This window comes from Passer domesticus, chromosome 7, assembly GCF_036417665.1.
Source record: "Passer domesticus isolate bPasDom1 chromosome 7, bPasDom1.hap1, whole genome shotgun sequence".
Taxonomy (NCBI): domain Eukaryota; kingdom Metazoa; phylum Chordata; class Aves; order Passeriformes; family Passeridae; genus Passer; species Passer domesticus.
In genome coordinates this window covers 12,085,324-12,102,942 of record NC_087480.1, presented here as the reverse complement: position 1 = coordinate 12,102,942, position 17,619 = coordinate 12,085,324, and the positions used below count along the sequence as shown (strand labels likewise).

Genomic DNA, 17,619 nt, shown 5'->3' with positions numbered 1-17,619 from the left:
CTGCTCCTGGAGCACTGTGGAAGGAACCCACTAGAGCAGTTCATGAGGGACTCTCCTGAGGAGGAAGGAGGGCAGGAACACTGTGAAGAACTGACCACAACACCCATTCCCTGTGCCACTGTGGGGGAGATGGAGAACTTGGGACTAAAGTTGAACCTGGGAAGAAGAGAGTGCTGGGGTGTGAAATAAAATGTTTTATTTCCCTTCACCCTACTCTGATGGGTAATAAATTTCCTCAAACTGGGTCTGTTTTTCCCATGATTGTAATTAGTGACTTCACTGTGCTTTTCTCAACCCAGGAGCCTTTTGTTACATTTTCTTTCCCCATCCAGCTAGAAAGGGAGTGTTAGCTCGATTTTGATGGGCATTTGGTGCCCAGCCAAGGTCAAGCCCACCACATTTAAACTGATAAAAGTTGTGGAGAGATCAGAATTCTTGTTGGTTTGATTTTTTAATTTTCTATAGAATAGTGATGTAAACTTGTTAAAGTGTGGTATTCTAAAGTGGTACTGTACACTTGTTAATTTTACTACTAGGAACGGATTTGAGACAACTCTTAAAAAGACAACTGGGAAAACTGTCTGCATAAGTCCTTCAGTACTTCACAGTTGCCTCTCACTTAGTGGTCTATCATGTGTTTGCATAGGCTGACAATTAGTTTAGCTAAAACAAGCAATTGTATCTCACAGTGAGAAAATACCTTGAGACGGATTTTAGCAGAAATTTTCCAGAACATTTTCCAAGAGTGAATAGATAGTGAGTTGGGAAGTGGGAAATTAGTTACTTTTCCTTAGTTTTTGTCTTCTGTACTTAATATCTCTGTTTTTTCAAATACCTGCAGGACACTGTGGTGGTAGGCACCCAGCCTGTGACTGCAGGTGAGTGAGCAGCTTTGGTTTGCTCTTAGGGATGCCTGACTAAACTCATTATTAACTGCCAGCACTGAGTAAGTGTCCAGAGCAAATGGTGATGGTGGTGATCATGCTGCTAACAGGGATTATCACCGATTAAGGTGTATGAACTTGAAATAGTCTTTACAGTATATTTGAAACAAAATAAAACACTTGCATTGTAAGAAAGGTCCTAGTAATAATACTCAACATTAAAAACAAGACAAAACCCCAAGAAAACAGCCAAACACAAAAACAACCCTACCCTCCAGAAGGCCCAAGCTCCTGTGCTATTGTCACCCTCAGGCAGAGGGCAGGCTGTGCTACCTGATCACTGATGGGCCAGGGGAAGGCGTGGTGCTCACTGAGAAGTTATGTTCTCACCTAGTGCCTTGGTGAACAATAAAATGTTTGATGTTACTGCATGTTTGGTGGGTTTTAGCCTGCTGTGACTACTGCAGTTCAACAAAACGTGCTTAGGCTTCTGGCAGCCCTTGCAGCTGGACAGGTTGTACTGAGAGCATCAGGCAGGGGTGTGGGTGTCCTAGTTGAGGTGAGTAAGAGATGAGAAAGCAAAGGGCCCTTAAATAACCAACTGAGCCATACATTGTGGTATTCCAAAATACCATATTTTGGGTATGACGGATGGAGGTCGGGTGCAGCCCATGGGGCAAGAGAGGAAGGGTCCTGTGAAGCAAATAGTGACTTGGGAAGATGGAGTGAGGGCTGGAATGTCCTACCAAGGCTTGTTATATGATGGCAGAGGCACCATATGTTTTGTTTGGAAGTGTTTATTCCACTGTTCTTCAAGGGATTATGCAGAACCATTGGTCTGAAAGATTGAATGTAAATAATACAAAATGTTAAGCTAATTGCATTTTAAACTTCCAACTAAAGTTGTTCATACATTGACAGCTTTGCTGTGTGAGATCTGGGATGTATTTATTTACTTTGTCTTGTACAAACCAGCATTGTTACTGGCTCTGAGTCATCTCATAGGGCATGGTCAAGCCCTTGGAGTGTAAATATTTCTTTAAAAATACCAAAGAGCAACTGCCACTCTAATGTGTCATTAGCTCCAATCAACTGTCAGTTTAAGAGTAATACAGAAGCTGCTTGTTTGAAGGTGACAGAAAGCAGAGCTTGTTGTGTCCCTGTAAGAGGAGGCCTCAGGTGCTTGAATGGGTCTTGCAAGAAGAAATTGCTGTGTGATTCAGGGCCCCCACAGTCATTCTCTTATCTGAAGATACACCACTGTCTGAATTTCTGAGCTGTTGGCATAGAGCTTGATTCTCTTTGTTAGGAGAAACAGTGTTGTGTAACAATGCCCAGCTGTAGTTGTAAAAAAGGAAATGGAGGTAAGCTCTTGGGACTTGAGCTCTGTTTGAACCTAAGGCAGTAAGAAAAGGGATGGAGAAAATGCATGTGGATTCCTGTAGAAAGCAGCTTCTTTAGGTGCTGGTCTCCCAGTTCTGAAACAATGAGACAGAGCCAATTGAGGTCCTACTTCAAAAGGCAGGGAAGTTTTGTGGGGAAGGATGCCCAGAGTGAAGAGATAGGAAAGTTGAGTAGTTAATTTGGTGACTGGCTGGCTGAATGCCTGGGATGGAGATGTTTTTTAGTGCAGGTTTGCTGTCATGCTTCACCACCCTTTTGTCCTACCAGCTTTGGATGGTTCTTGCTGAGATGATTCCCCTGTCAGCCCACTATTTGGAGGGGTGATCAGGTGCTTACCTGCAGCTGTGCTCTTAACACACTACAAACTGCTCACAGGCCTGCAAAAAAGCTGTTGCTGCTTTTAGTTGCCACATGAGACACTGCTTTAATAGTTTAAGTGGAAATGGCCCAGGGGGTATGTTATTAATTAAAACTGTATGTAATTGAAGAAGGATTTATGAGTGAGAGTAATAGCAGTCAGAGATTAAGAACAAACACTTCTGTGGGTGTGGGCCCATGCTGCAGGCACCATGGAGGAGATGTTTAATACCTTTGCAGTTCTTCATCCTCAAGATGCAGTTTTTCTTACTGTGCTTAAGTCATTAATGTGGCTCTGTTAGTTAGAGATCAGTGGAAGTTTGGCTTCACAGCTGGAATGCTGCTCATTTTGGGGAATGTGTCTTTGATGTGTAGGTGGTTTTGTGTCTGACTGAGAAGACAGAAGAACCCACTTTGCTCTCAAACCATGTCACACTTTGAGCCCATTCCTAGAATAATTCCTACAGAATTAGCAAGTTTTGGGTGATTCTTAACGTGAAGCATTATGATAGAATATGAGTTTCCTTTACAAACTTGTGTTCTATCTGCAATGTAATGCTTTATTCTTCAGAGTCAAGTATGCCCTCACCAAAAAATTGAAACCACAGGGTATTTTGATGATCTGGTTGTTGGAACTATTTTGATGGCTGTTTGTGTTAGGTGCAGCTACTTGTTCAAATGGGGAGTGGCTGTAGCTCATCATCTGCAGGTTTTGCCCAGTATCCCTGAGACTTGGGTAGACACCAAATCCTGTGTTTAATAGAGATTCCTCTGCTGGCCTTAATGCTTAGGGGCTTCAACCCAGCTGTCAGTTTTACTTAGTGAAAACTGGGCCTTGGTTTTATATTTAAATTATATAATGCCCTCTTTCTATATGGTAATGACTGACTGATCATTAAGCCAGTTCCTTTATTCCTATCTAGCATTTATTTTTAACCTGTTACAGTTCTGCAAACAGCAGCAAGTCACTCACTCCTTTCAGTGCTTCTCCCCCTTCATCTTTCCTTAGTAAGTGCTTTCCACAGAAGCAAATATTGCCTGTAGTGAGATATCTCTTGTGATCCCTAGTTAAGATAAGGTTGAACTTTGTAGGGCAAGATGAAGCTTTCATAACACTTGGTAGGTATTCTGCTTTCCTACCTGTGTATTTTCAGACTTGTTTGTTCTGTCAGCTCTGATACTTAAGGCATGAAAACAGTGATTTCAGAGGAAAAAATTTCCAGTTTTATAGACAATTCATGTATCACTTATCTAGTTTCATGGGCCTTTGGGAGGACTAATTAACAACACCAAAATAGCAGCATGTTTCTATGTTGTCAGATACTCACTAGGTTCAGAACAGTGGTCAAACAGTTGTTTGAACTCTGTGATCAAATGTAGTTTTACTTTTGCATATTACAGGATTCAAAAACATGTAAATACACTGAGTAGCATTGGCAGTGGGATCCAGGCTGCTTTCACTTCTCCAGCCCTAAAAGAAAATACACTGAGCCTTTTGATAAGGAAATCTTGGAGACCCCCTCAGGAATATGTGGTGGATGCAGCTCTTCAAGATGCCTGCCCTTGCCAAAATGCTGCATTTGCTCTATATCAAGCTTGTGCAAGGGATTCATTTGGAAGGAGAGCAGAGTGGCTTGTGAACTTTCTACCTCAGGTCAGCTGTGCTCTAACTGCAAGGTCCAAATTGCTATTTGATGGGATAAATGATTTTTGTGTACTTTTTATGGACTTTGTTCAAAAAAGTGAACAGGTAATTAATCTCAGCAGGTAATTCTGCAGAGCACCAGAACTAATTTGCTGCAGTTCTGTTCAGTTACAGATGAAGCAATGGAGTAATGTGTCTGATTACATAAGCATGAGCTCAGTTGATCATATCTGTGTGTGGATATAATAGATTAACTGATTGACCAGTAAAGCAGACAAGAGTAGTTTATTTTGTGTTCTCCTTGATTTGTGACAAGACAGTTTTCCTTCAGTTCAAGCTCAGCAGTTTGCTCATCTCAGAGATTCACATACAGATGGATTGACCAGTAAGAAGAATTGGTGTGTTTGTAGAAGCCAGTGTGCTCCAGATTCCTCTGAAAAGCAGGTGAGGCTTTACATCATAAGGGAAGTCCCCTTGCCTGCAGTCCTGGCTTTTGGAGAATTAACAAGGACTGGTCCTGAATCAGATGATAACTGAGATGCAGAAAATGAGATATTGAAGGTAACTGTGCCAGGAGTGCTGTGGTTTGGGTGGGTAAGAAGACTTATCCATCAGTAACAGAATGTCAACTGACTCTTCTTTTCCTCATTTGCATTCCTAGCACTGGGAAATCAGTATAAAGCCATCATTTACTCTTAACAGTCTTTGAAAAACACAATCTGTCTGTAATATTTCCTCAGGAAAAAATTCTGCTTTAAACTAGGCTTTTGAGACTTGGTACAAATTTAAGCTGCTTTAGCAAAAAAAAAAAAAAAAAAAAAAGACTTTTGGATAAAACTGGTGTTGTTGTTGACAGATTTTCCTCTCCAGAATTCACTGCATATTCCTTTTGTGCTAAAAACAAAGGTGAATATCACAGAATTCTGTATATGGCACACTGTACAGTATCCATATCCACTTGCCTTGCCTGTGCTGCCTGCTCTTCTTGCAGCTCTTTCCAAAGAACAGGGGAGGATCCAGCTGCACTCCATCTGTATGAGTGCACAGGGACAGCTGCTCTCTGTCCTGAAGAAGTCACCAAACAGCAAGATCAGTCTGTGTAAAGGGATTGCCAGCACAGCACACGTGTCTAGGTGGAAGTGTTCAGTGCATTTGGCACAGGATAGCTCCTGGAGCTGTTGGACCTGGCCTTGGAGCTATGGCACATCTGCCCTCAGAGAGGTAAAGAGATTCACTTTGCTGTCTGTGGCAGATCACAGGGTCAGAACTGGAGGGCAGGTAGGGGAAGGGACTGGAACTTGAATTTTTTACCCACTGTCAGCAATATCTGCTATCTGCTACCACCCATCCACAGGGATTTTCTAGGGATTTTTTTTTCTGGTGAGAACTTGAATTAGTGGATACCTGGACTATTTTACCTAATTTTGCACAGCTTGGCACTGTCTTCAAGGTCTGCAGACATTGTAGCCCATGCTTTCCTTTCTTGTCAGTTCTTCTGAATATTCCATTAAATTCCTGTTTCAATACTTTTTTGCCTTTGTTCAGCTGGCTTTAGACTTTTCTGGGTTTCCTTCAGGTATACCTTTTCCCTGTCTCATCATTTCCTTCCATATCTAAAACTTAAAGTAATAAAAAAGGGTCATTGAAATTTGCACACCGCTGGAGGATGGTGCTGCACTTGAATGGTGCCATTCCATTATCTTTTCAATGGTGTTAGTGCTAGGCTTTTGCCCTGCTTCACACTCCAAGAGCACATCCCTTCATTTAGCCACAAGGTGCAGCTGGGAATGAGTTCAGTGGTCAGGATGCAGAATATGCATAGGGTGCTATCCAGGGTGAGGCTTAGCATGAGCGAGGAAAATGCAGCAGTGAGCAAATGATAAAGGAATTAAACTAATATACATTCCCTATTTTATCATGTATGCCTTGGGGTATGTCTTAGTCTTAGCTCTAAGCAGTGCATTGTTTGGGAAAGTACATTCAAGCTTGACTAATCTGCATTTGTCTCCCTCTCCCAAAACATTGTTTCATTTGAAATGTTTTATTTCTCCATATTTAAAGAATATTCTTTCATAATGCAAAAGCTATTTTTCATTTTTCTAGAACAATTGGTTGAAGTGTTTCTATTAATCTTTCTATTATTTAAACCCTCCTATCTGCAATACACAATAGAAACGAATTTATTTTGTTTGAGACAAGCTTGCTTTTTATCCTACAGAAACAATGACTCATGAGATTCATCCAACCCTCATCTGTATTCCTCCCCCAGCTAATAAGTTAAATGTGAGTTTTGTGTTTGTATTAAAAGACAGCCTGTGCATACCTCACCAGGGAGCTTGTTTGAACATGGAGTTCACAAGAGAAAAATTCCTTGCCACAGTAAAACTGCTTCATTGGGCATTAAGGAGCTTTGTAAATTTGCTCCTTAAGTGAAGAAACAGCATTAGATTTAATTCATTGCTCACACTCACAATGATCCTAGTCTGGAGTGCACTTCACCAGGATGCCAGAAGCTTTGTGTTTCTGATAAAAGAAGAGACTACAGAAGGCAGAAACCTGTAATGCTTTGTCTTTGGGCCTGTTAGTCCTGCAGATGGAGAGCAGCAGGATGTATAAGATTCTACACTGACCGAGGATAAAAACACCCTCTATTTTCATTCTGAAACAGTCCTGCAAATGGTTGTGCTGGTCTAAATGAGGAAGGAGTGTGAAGGCTGGGTGCAGGTGTTTGCAGTCCGTGTACCTGCTGAAGCCCCGTGTGGTGAGGAGACACCCTTAGCTGGAGCTGACTCCACATTAATGCAGAGAAGCTTTTTAAAGCTGGAATGAGGTATGGGCTTGCAGCTCCATGGTGTGGATGGACCACAGGAGTCTAGCTGGGAGGAAATAGACCCTGATCAGTACAGTTCACTGCATGAAAAATAGTGAATTTCTCTGCAAAGCTGTGGATTTTGCATTGGGCATTTTTAACTGAGCAAAGTCTTCTGGACATCCAAGTACTTCTATTTGGTGAAATCTGGAGAGGAATGCAAAAGAAGCTTTCCAAAAGGAAATTTATATCCTGTACATCAACTTGTTCCTGTTTGGACACTGCCCACAAAACACTGCCTTGCAGATATTGGGATAGCTGGTACTTAACTAAGAAAAGACTCATGAGATTGGTTTTCTAGGAACAATAAAAACTTCACACATAATTATCTCCTCCCTTCTCCTTTCCCTAGGGATGGCCTGTATTTGCAGAGGCTGTACAACAGACATGTCTATTCTCCTTGCCAGCCAGAGCTAAAAGCCTCTTTCTGTATAACCCTAAGGTCAGGCTATCTATGGATTCCTGTTAAAAGGGTTTTGAGATTTTGCAGCACTTCTGTTTTCCTGGAACTCTCCAAAGCAAGTGTGCTTCTGTGAGTGGAGTTCTTGATAGGTGAACCTGCACAAGTGCAAGTGACTCTAATCTGTACAGCAAAGGGTTAAGAAAACATCTGCAAAACTGAAAGAAGAAAGCAACCTAGGCCATTAATTTCATATTTTCTTATGAAGAAAAACACTTTCAGCAGATAGAGCATGTGGAAGAAAGAAAGAAAACACCACCACTGGCAGAACTGGGAAGTTGAACTATATGTTGAAGCTCAGAGATTGAAGGCTCCAGAGAGTAATTCACACTCCTGCCTTACAACTCAGTCAGAATCATGGTTGCAAGTGCAGTGAGCACCTGAAGCTTACATGAGAATTCTGCCAGAAATATGTTGGGCAGCTCTGTGAATAGAAAAGGAATGTCTTTAGTTTGACAGGTAATATTTACTTTCTCCCATCCCATCTCCAGACAACTGCAAGAGGAAAATCCTGTGACTCACTGCAGGCCAGTAGGCCAAGAGAGATTTTTACATTTCCCTGACAGAGTGGATTTTGGTTGGCTTTGATGGACATGGTTTCATGGGCACTTCAGCACTAGGACTGACCTAAGTTCAAGTCAGGCAGGGTTTTCTTTTGAGTGGATTTCTCTTGGCTGTTATTGACAGCTTTCCTTAATTTGATTTTCATGAGTGATGTGTTGATTTGACATAGTCCTATGCATGAGCTGAATGTAATATTCCAAATTTAAGACTGCAAGGTAAACAAATTCCCAATGCAAAAGGCAGTCTCAAAGACTTCCAAAGCCTTCTCATGATGAAAGTAATTTCAAAGTAAAAATCTATGTGCTGAAAAATATTTAATTTCACAGAAAAGTAATTTAAGCAGCATGTATTTTGCAGTTTGATGGTTTCCATACAACACAGTATTAGTTTCCTTGTTCATTTGTAGGTGTCTGCTCATTAAGTAAGACCTTCTTCAGAAAGTGTATGGGCTGTTTAAATGCTTTAGGGATGAGTATATTTATTATGAGCTGATAATCCTTGTAACTTGTTACATTAAAATATAAATGGATTATATTTTGATGAGAAGCATGAAAGTGATTACTAAACTGTGGAAATAAATGTGTTAGAACCCTAAATAGTATAATAATCCTCTAAGGGGAAATTGCACCTCATTCATTTATAATGGCATTGTGATTGGCTTTGTTTTAGTCCAACTTTTGAGTCAATGCTTCCATGAAATTCTCATGACTTGCCTTCCAAAATGACATCAAAGACAAAAGGAGGAAAACAGTCTTGACAAAACCAGGTCACTACATCAGCAAGTGCAGAGTGGGCTGAGCAGCTCTGCTTCCTAAATCAAAGCCTTGCTGCAGGAGCACTGCTGTGCTCCCATTAGAGTGTCACAAATGCCGTTCTCAGCAGAGGGACCAAAAAGCGTCTCAGCTGCAGAAAACAGGCTGAAGGCTTTGGCCAAAGCCTGGTGCCTATCTCCTCAGAGTGCTGCTATGCTGAAATGAGGGTGTGGAGGTCCTCAAGGTATGGCTTTTGGGGGATGTCCTGGTCCCAGCTGTATTTCATAGCCAGGGATGCACAAGGAATGAGGGGGAGTAGCAAGTCCTTTGTGCTTAAATCAAGCAAAAATCCCAGCAAGGGATCTGAGCTGTTCAGCCAGCCCTGTCCTTCCAGAGGTCCTTTCATAGTCTTGGCCAAACTCTCAGCTGTGGGAGAGACTGAGGGTTTTCTAGAGGATACACATCTGGACTGTGAGGGCAACATATGGGCCAGAAGCCTACCTCAGTCTGCCTTCAGAGCAAGGAACTGTCAAGAAACCATCATCTCCCTCTTCTTCCTCTGTTCCTGTGTATCCTCAGAAGAGCTGTCCATCAAGGGACAGAGAGGGAGAATTGAATATGCACACAAGACCACGCAGGCTGCTTTGAAATTGCAATTTGTCACAATAACTCCATGTACAGTTTGGCTGTCTGCAGCAGTGGGGTGGGACCCAGAGTACACTCCAGAGTAGGACTCTCCTCCTGGATCCCATGTGGCTGTATCCTCCAGGCTTTTTTGTAAAGGGCCAATATAGAGTCTATAGCCAAAACTCAACAGATAATTATAGCTGGCAGGGCTTGGTAATTAATGTCTAGTACAACCTACTGTAACGTGTTTTGTGCAAAGTGGGAATGCTGAGGCGTGCTCATTTGCTGCTGTCTGACGGGGAGAGGTGACAAATCCTACAGGAAGAAGGAAATGTGCCTCCCATCTTTTGGGTTTTTAATTAAATTAACTGAGTGGCAGAAATGGCAAGGTGCCAGGGCTTCTCCTGTGACTGAGCAAGCACTTTGCACAGAGGGAACCTGGGCACAGGAGGCTCACACAGGTGTCTGTGTTCAAGAACAGCATCTGTTCTGGCTAACAAGCCTCACTCTGTGTGGCTGATTTTCTTAACGAAGAAAAGATCTTCACCTGTGTCTGTGACCAGGTGGGTGCCAGGATTTGGTGTTTCCACATGAGGAGCAGTAACAGCACACAGTCTCTGGCAGGTTTCACTAAAGCCATCCAACAGCATATGCAGCAAATGCTAATGGAAGCCACGTGGCACAAGCTTTGCTCTTTCTGTGGAATACCTCCGAGAAGATTTAGCAGAAGCAAAGACCTGTCCTGCGGCTTGGAATGTCACACTGTGCAATGGCAACTAACGGACCTACTGCTGCCTGCTGAAACCTGGAGTCTGGTCCTGCAGTTAAGATCCAGAGATTCCCTGGCTGCACCTTGGCACAGGCATCCTAGTTTCCAGGTGATGGAGCTCACAGAGAGGTTCGGATCAGCTGCCTCTCCCCACACCAAGGGCTGCAGGGGCACGGAGAGGAGGCACCTGGGCATACAGGTCTGTGTCCCTCCAGGGGAGGCTGTGATTGTACAAAGCAAATGCCAAGCACAAGCTGGCATCTGCTCTGACTCAACAGGTCATGTAGAGGAGGAAATGAGGGAAGGAAAAGAGAAACTTACTTTTTTAATATTAGGAAGACCTGCCTATCTTTATCTCCATGCAAAATAGATGATTTCTATCACCTGGAACTTCTCTGTGTAGGATTTTGAGCAGAGCAAGCTAATAATGACTGAGCCTCGTTGGGGTTTAAAATGGAATTTTTGCTTCTCGGTGTAAATAGGAAGCGATAGTGTAGCATGTAGGAGGTCTTTAGTCTTCGAGATTTATTACATTTTGTGGAATTATAATTTTTTAAAGCTTTTTGTTTCATCTTGAGCACTGACAGAGGCAAGCAGGTAACTGAAGGGACACACAGAGCATTTTAATGGGGCTTTTTCCTGAATTCATCTGAAGCCAAGCCCCCTCTGACCACAGCCCCACCCTCTCATCTGCATTTCGTAAGGGTATTACCGCTGTAATTAATAGGACTTGTATAACAGTACCTAATTAAACTCTGATCATATAGTGTAAATTTAACTTGATTATCATTAGCCTCAGTGAACTCTGCAGGAGATTAATCCCTGTGATTCACTCAGCAGAGAGAGCAACAGCAGCAGCTCTGCGGAGGACCAAAATATTGGAGAACAGCAATGCTCTGTGCCCCCAAACCCTGCAAGGTAGGTCTGGGTACCAACAGCAGCACCGGTGCCAGGGAGGGGGTGGGACAGGAGTCTCCCCATTTCCAAATTGCTTAAAAGCCACTGGAATGCCAGCAGGCTTCTACGGCGCCGTTCTTAAAATCACTGAATAAGGAGTCTGTGAGAGGATTATGGCTTACATAAGAGTTTTATGTCTGTCCTAAAGCTACAGCCCCTATGCATTTGTCCACTGTGTCTGCCAGTGATTCATAGACACCAGAATGTCCTGAATGACAACAAGCCACATTTTGTTTAGGATTATTACAGATACAGGACCTGGCCCCAGTCTTATGAAAGCTGATGAGGTTTAATCTGTGGGAAGCAAGCAGAGGCAATAATGTTGTATTTCTTTATATTCATTCTTGCATGTTAAAATGCTGTATACTTTGCTTGTGCACATTGTGCTGGAGAATTCTTTGCTTTAAAAAACAAATAAGCCTTTGGTAAAATAATGGGGTTTTTCTGTTTGTAGTCCTGAAGTACAGGGCACGGGGTTTGTCCTGTCTTTGGCTGAACACATCTGTTTGTTTGCTGCTAATAATAGTTTAATCAATGGGGCTGATTCCTGCATATTCTCTGTCTGACAGTAGCCCAGAAGACCCAGATGACAGCAAAAAAAGGTGCTCTGTATATGCCACTATTTCGTTCTTTTTTTGTTGTTGTGATGTTGTTGCTTAATTAAAAGCAAAGAGAAAGTTTTACTCCTGTTTGCATGAATGGTCACATCAAACAGTACAGGAAAATCTAGGCCAAGCTGCTTTCAGTGGGCTAAGGAACATTATACCACTGCACCGCTTCCTTTCATAGTCTTAACAAACACCAGGCACCTTTTGAACTTTCTTTGAAACCGTTAGTTTTGCTTTCCACGAGTAGCCCGTAGCCCACCTTGCCCCGGTGCTGTCGGGGGCCCAGCTGTTGTCAGGAGCGGTGTCCGGGTGGGATGGGAAGGACAGGGATGTGCGCGGGGTGCATCCTCGCTGCCTGCAGAAATGGGGCTGGTTATGTAACGCCCTGGGTAACGAGGTGAAACTCTGTCAACTCTTCTGCAGGAGCTTGCAGAGGGTTTGGGGCTGCTGGCTGGCTCGAGGGTAAGTCAGGGACGTGTTCCTCAGGGGGGCTGTGTGCTGGGGGGCACACGCAGGGGTCGGTGTGTGCAGAGCTGGACAGGGGCTGCAGCTTTAGTGACCGAGGTGTCGGTGCAGGCAATGGTACCTCGAGCAAACACAGCCACTCAGCACCTCACCTGAAACAGATCATTTTAGTGTATTGCTACTTTGTGAAACAGCTCTGTAATTTGTCTGTGCTGTTTGTCTGTTTTTGTCTAACATGTCTCAAACACAATTAAAAATAAGCTGCGCTAAAGCCACAATGGCTTTCCTTTAATAGTGGTAATAATATTTTGTGAGAGAAGGCTGTGCTCAGGCAATGAAATGCTTTATATCAAATGATCCAGGCTGCTGTTACTGTTCAGAATGTAACTTGCTGGGGCTTTGCTGTTGTTCTTTGCACTTGCTATTGTTTCTTACACTTGCAGACTTGTACCTGTTTGCAGCGCAGTTGCTGTGTTTGCTTGATGGAGTGCAAATGTTCATGTTAACTGGTGAGTGCATGCTGGATAATTGTGTCCCTGACTGCTGGATGTCCGTGTCTGTTTTAAGACTGGAGCTGTAGGTCTGGATGTGCCTGCCACTGTCATGGAAGAGTTACTCATAAGTGTAGTACTCTCGTGGAGCTACTGTCAAATGTGCGTCTCAGAGCAGAAAACAGTCTTGGTTTGCAGCAAGATGAACAAAAGGAGTGCCTGAGCTTTTCAGGGTTATATTGTGGAAGCTGTGTTTGCACTGTAAGTACTGTATGTGCTTCAAGTACCTGAGAGCTACTGGGGGACTGGTTCCCTTACAGACAGAAGGGCTGTGAGGAGGGGCTGTGCTTCCACAGCACAGGCAGCTGTGAGCTCAAAAGATTCCAACCGCGAGAAACGGAGCCCAAATGAACCTAAATAAGCAAGGGATCTGAATTATTCACAAACAGAAAGGCTTGTTCCTGAACAGTCAGGTGTCTGAATCCAGAGCAGCCTCAGGCCATGGGACTGGCATTGTGAGGGTGAGCGTTGTCCTAAAATGAACTGTGCAACAGAAGAATCGGTTGGTATGAGATACAGGCTCGTATTCCCCTGGGACTGAGACTCTCTTGTATTCAATTTTTAGACTCTTTTTGTTACTGTCTAAAAGGTACTTGATGTCACAATTCCTGTCAGTTTGGCTTTTGCATTTGTTCCTTGTGATATTCAGCTGGAATAGCAGCCTGCCAGGGCCCACATCCTATATCCTACTTCATCTTTGTTCTCTTTCTCTTGCTGTGTTGAGTGCAGTGGTCCCACAGATCTGTCTGGTCCCTGACTGCTTGTGTGGCCTTTGTGTGAGGAGATGAGTGTAAACACAGGGGCTTAACCTGAGGGCAGTCTCTCACTCCAGAATCAAGGACTGGTTGCCACGCTGAACCTCTGGGGTCATGCATAATCAGATGTGTGGTGGCCACTTCTCTTGCATCTCCCCATTTCTACAGCTTTTGGTGTGTTGCTAAAGCTTTGCAGGGAGCAGCTCCCTGATGTTTTGTACCCCCACCCAGGCACCTGGGAGGCGGGCAGCCGGGGCTGCCAGCCACAGTCCAGGACTCAGACCCCAGGAGGGGAAATGAGCTGATGAAATCTCATCTTGGTGGCAGGTGTGGCATATAACCATCTTTGCACCAGGGGAGGTGGCTTCTCTGTGCTGCAGAAACACCCTGTCAGTGGAAGATCAGTGGCTCCCGCAGCATGGCAAAGACAGCAGTGGGGTTGGGACACCCAGTGCTGTGAGCTCCCAAGGATTATGTGCATCAGTGAAGACAGGCAGATTGCCATAAATACCACAGGTGCTATATCACATAGCTGCATAATTTTTCTTACATGATCACTGAGGTGGCTTTGCTTTTTGCTGGTGGCTTTGTAGGTTTTGCAGCCCCATAGCTGAGCCTGCAGGGTCCCAGTTGCTGCCTGCAGATGGTAAGCCTTGCCCTACATATCAAGCAGAATTCTCTGTGCACACGCCTGCGTTTAATTACCACTATAAAATGGTAATAAAAAATCTAAAATGTCATTACAACATGGAATGGGGTTGGGATTTGCAGTCTAACTGCAAGCCTCCTGCTGGCAAAGCTGCTCCAAGTTTGTCTGAACTCTACCACTGGACAGTTGTTGCCCTCTGTGAGCTGGAGCTGCTCTCTAAGCTGGCTGATGTGGCTCGTCGTGTTTGTCATTGACTTGCCAGGATATGTGTCAGCACCTCTCCTAAGTCTTTCCTGTGGTGGAAATTCTGCCTGGCTAGAACTCCTAGCAGCCAGATGGCTCAGCAGGAGCAGTGCTAGGCATGCTTTGCCCAAGGAGTAACTTCCCTCTTGAAGGAGAGTCATTTTGATATAGACAAGGGCCATTAGGGCTGCACTGATCCCTGATGCTGGTACCTGTTCTGACGGTGGTGCTGATCCCACCTTACAAAGCCTTTCAATGCACTTTGCAGTAAAATGACTCTCTGGTGTTTATAAACCTTTCAGGGTATTAAAATAGTCTTAAACACTGTTGTGTTTCTTGCTTTAGCTTTGAGCTGGCCCAGAGCTGGGCTTGACTGGCAACTCAGTCACTGCTTGCAGTGTTAGTTCCTTGGGATGGGGTGATGGATCCCTGCCCTCTCCCAGTCCTGGTCCCTGCTGCCTTTGGTGCAGGCTGAGCCCTGAGAGTTCAGCTCCAAGCTGCAGCCAGTGACAGTGTCCAAACTGCAAACCTCAGCAGCAGGATCAGAGCCACATTTCTCAAACTGACAATGAAAATAAAAGCTTTTATTCTGTGGGGAGGAGAGGACAAGAATTATTTCAAACATTATAATAAACCCCCAAAGTAAATATCTAAATGTTCTTCCATTTTGGTGTAGCTCTTGGAAAATTTCCCAGGATGTCTTTAAAGAGCTCATTGTAAAATAGTGGGATGTTCTTTTCCCACAGGTGTACGTTAAACCAAAAACATTTCACTTGGAATTATTACAGAATTACCTGGTCTTGGGATTACTGTGAGGAGCTTTTGGAAATCATTCACCTGGGCTGTGTTATGAGGGAGGTGCTGCCATTGTGCAGGTTCATGGTTTGTGTAGCAGGGGAGGCAGAGGTTCAGAACATGACCTTGCCTGCCTGGCTTTAAATGGAAAATTGTAGGGGTTCTTTTTCAGCACTGAAATTGGTTCTGTTCTTTAACTTTTTTAGCATAAAAAAGGAGGTCTTACTACAAATAGTAGTATTTTGCAACAACCTCATGGACTATGCCAGGTTTGCAACAACCTCATGGACTATGCCAGGTTTTTTTTCTAGCTGAAGTATTTTATTGCAGGAATCAACAGAGAATTACTTCCAAACTTGTTTTAACATTGTAACACAAACACCTGTACATAGGAAGCAGAAGTTTTCCTCTTCCTTTGCATCCTGGAAGAGCAGTGTGGTCCTTACCTGCTGCCACAGAGCACCTTGGGAAAGGTGCTGAGCCCTGTCAGGGAAAAGGAGATGCTGATTCCTTGGGGGGCTGAGCTCAAGGCACACCAATGAATTGCATTGTTTTCATTGACTCAGGTAACCTTTTATTAGATTACCATTCCCTTCACAGACTCAGGGACCAGAGTAATAAAGGTAATGAAGGATGAGTAATAAAGGCAAGCACAGATGCTTATCTATCCTAGCCTCTCTGACATGCCAGCCCATTGATCCTGTTTGCTGTTTGGACCTCATCTTCAGTAAAATTCAATTTTGCATCTCCGTAGGTTGTGAATTGGGAACTCCCCTGCTCAAAGCCCTCCTTCAGCTGTATGGCAAATACTGTGCCTAGCTGTATGGTTATTAATAAGCTGATTTTGCTAGAGAATGGAGCACCATGTCTGAGCTCTTGTGGCAGGCAGGCTAATGATACTGGACAGCAAGCAACTGTCACTTTTGCTAAATCTGTCATATTGTGAGTAATCTGCTTACAGCATGCAGTGAAGGTGGGCAGAAAGACAGACTAATCCACCTTAGGGCTCTACCCAAAGTGAAATTTGGAGTCTGCTTTGCTCAAGAACACAGTTATCCCTTGGAAACTGTTGTCTCAGAAGCACTGAGAAAGCTAAACACCTAAACAGACATCAGTTTAGCTGAATAAACTCCATCTGTGTGTTTGCTCCAGGCCTTACTAGACTCTCATTCCTGAGCAATGATAAAATAGGACTTTTAAGGAACAGAAGTGGCATAGATTTTGTCAGAAAAAGTGTCCTTGCATATTGTTTAAAAATACAGCACAGATTTGGAAGCAAATGTGAGGATTTTCTTATATAGAAAAGGGGAATGAGACTTGGTCAACAGTACTGGACTCAGCAAAGCTTTCATGGGTGGGAGCTGTGGAAGTGGCACACAAGGAGGCCCTGGGTTATCTCTTTGTGTTTCCGGTGCAGCCAGATGCCAATTCCTACCCTAGAGGCCCCAGTGGGCCCTCATCTGCACAGTGTGAGCGCAGTCCATGGGCTCTGTGATGGCTCTGTGTGGGTTTGGAGAGGCAGCAAGGAGGTGCAGGCACCCACCCCTGCTAACACCTTCCTGCACCACCTCCTGCTGCTGTTCAGCCCCAGGTTGTTCTTCCCTGGTGCTGCATTACACATGACTGTCTCCTCATGCCTCTGTGTAGGAAAGCAGTGTATTTCTCCTAGGTTTCCCTCTCTTTTTACAAGGGAGACTTCACCTGTGCACAACATGTTTTTCAGAAACAATCCCCCATTTTGGCCTCATTTGGCCAAAGTGCGTAGCAGTTCCTTGAATTTGAGTAGATAAATAATCATGTTGATGGAGGTGCTGCTTAATATTAAACTAAGTCTGTTGCTGAATCAGGTCCTTGATCCTTGGCAACCTTTGTGCTACAAAAGTATTTATGCGTGTAAACATTAAATTGTAGATGCAGTTTCTTCAGATAACACTGCAGCATATGGGGCACAGGGCTGAATTTTATGGGGCAATAAAGCTCAATGCTAAACATTGGGAATTGTTTCCTCTTCACAGGCCTTTATATCCTCTTTTAACAACTGTTCCTCCATGGCATTTAGTAGTTCTTAAGAATATCTTTGTTCCCCTAAAATTCTCCTGTCACCTGTGCAGTGCTCCATTGGAAGAAGGTGTTTGCTGGTATTATTGTCTTTCCTGTGGTTGCATGAGAAGATCCATATGAGATTGGAATACTGTATTAAAATGGGATGGTAGATCATGCATAGGTTTGGAAGGCTGTCAATTACAATATGTGTTTTGCAATGAT

At 43.7% G+C, this 17,619-nt stretch overlaps 1 protein-coding gene across 1 annotated transcript in view; it reads left to right on the top strand.

Moving 5' to 3' along the window:
• The first annotated feature begins 12,219 nt into the window (after positions 1-12,219).
• The window catches only part of PASD1 (PAS domain containing repressor 1), a 102,090-nt gene continuing 96,690 nt past the window's right edge, over positions 12,220-17,619 (top strand). Inside the window, exon 1 of the mRNA XM_064426892.1 lies at positions 12,220-12,358. The gene's annotated coding sequence lies outside the window, so the exon portion shown is untranslated. The remainder of the gene's footprint in view (positions 12,359-17,619) is intronic.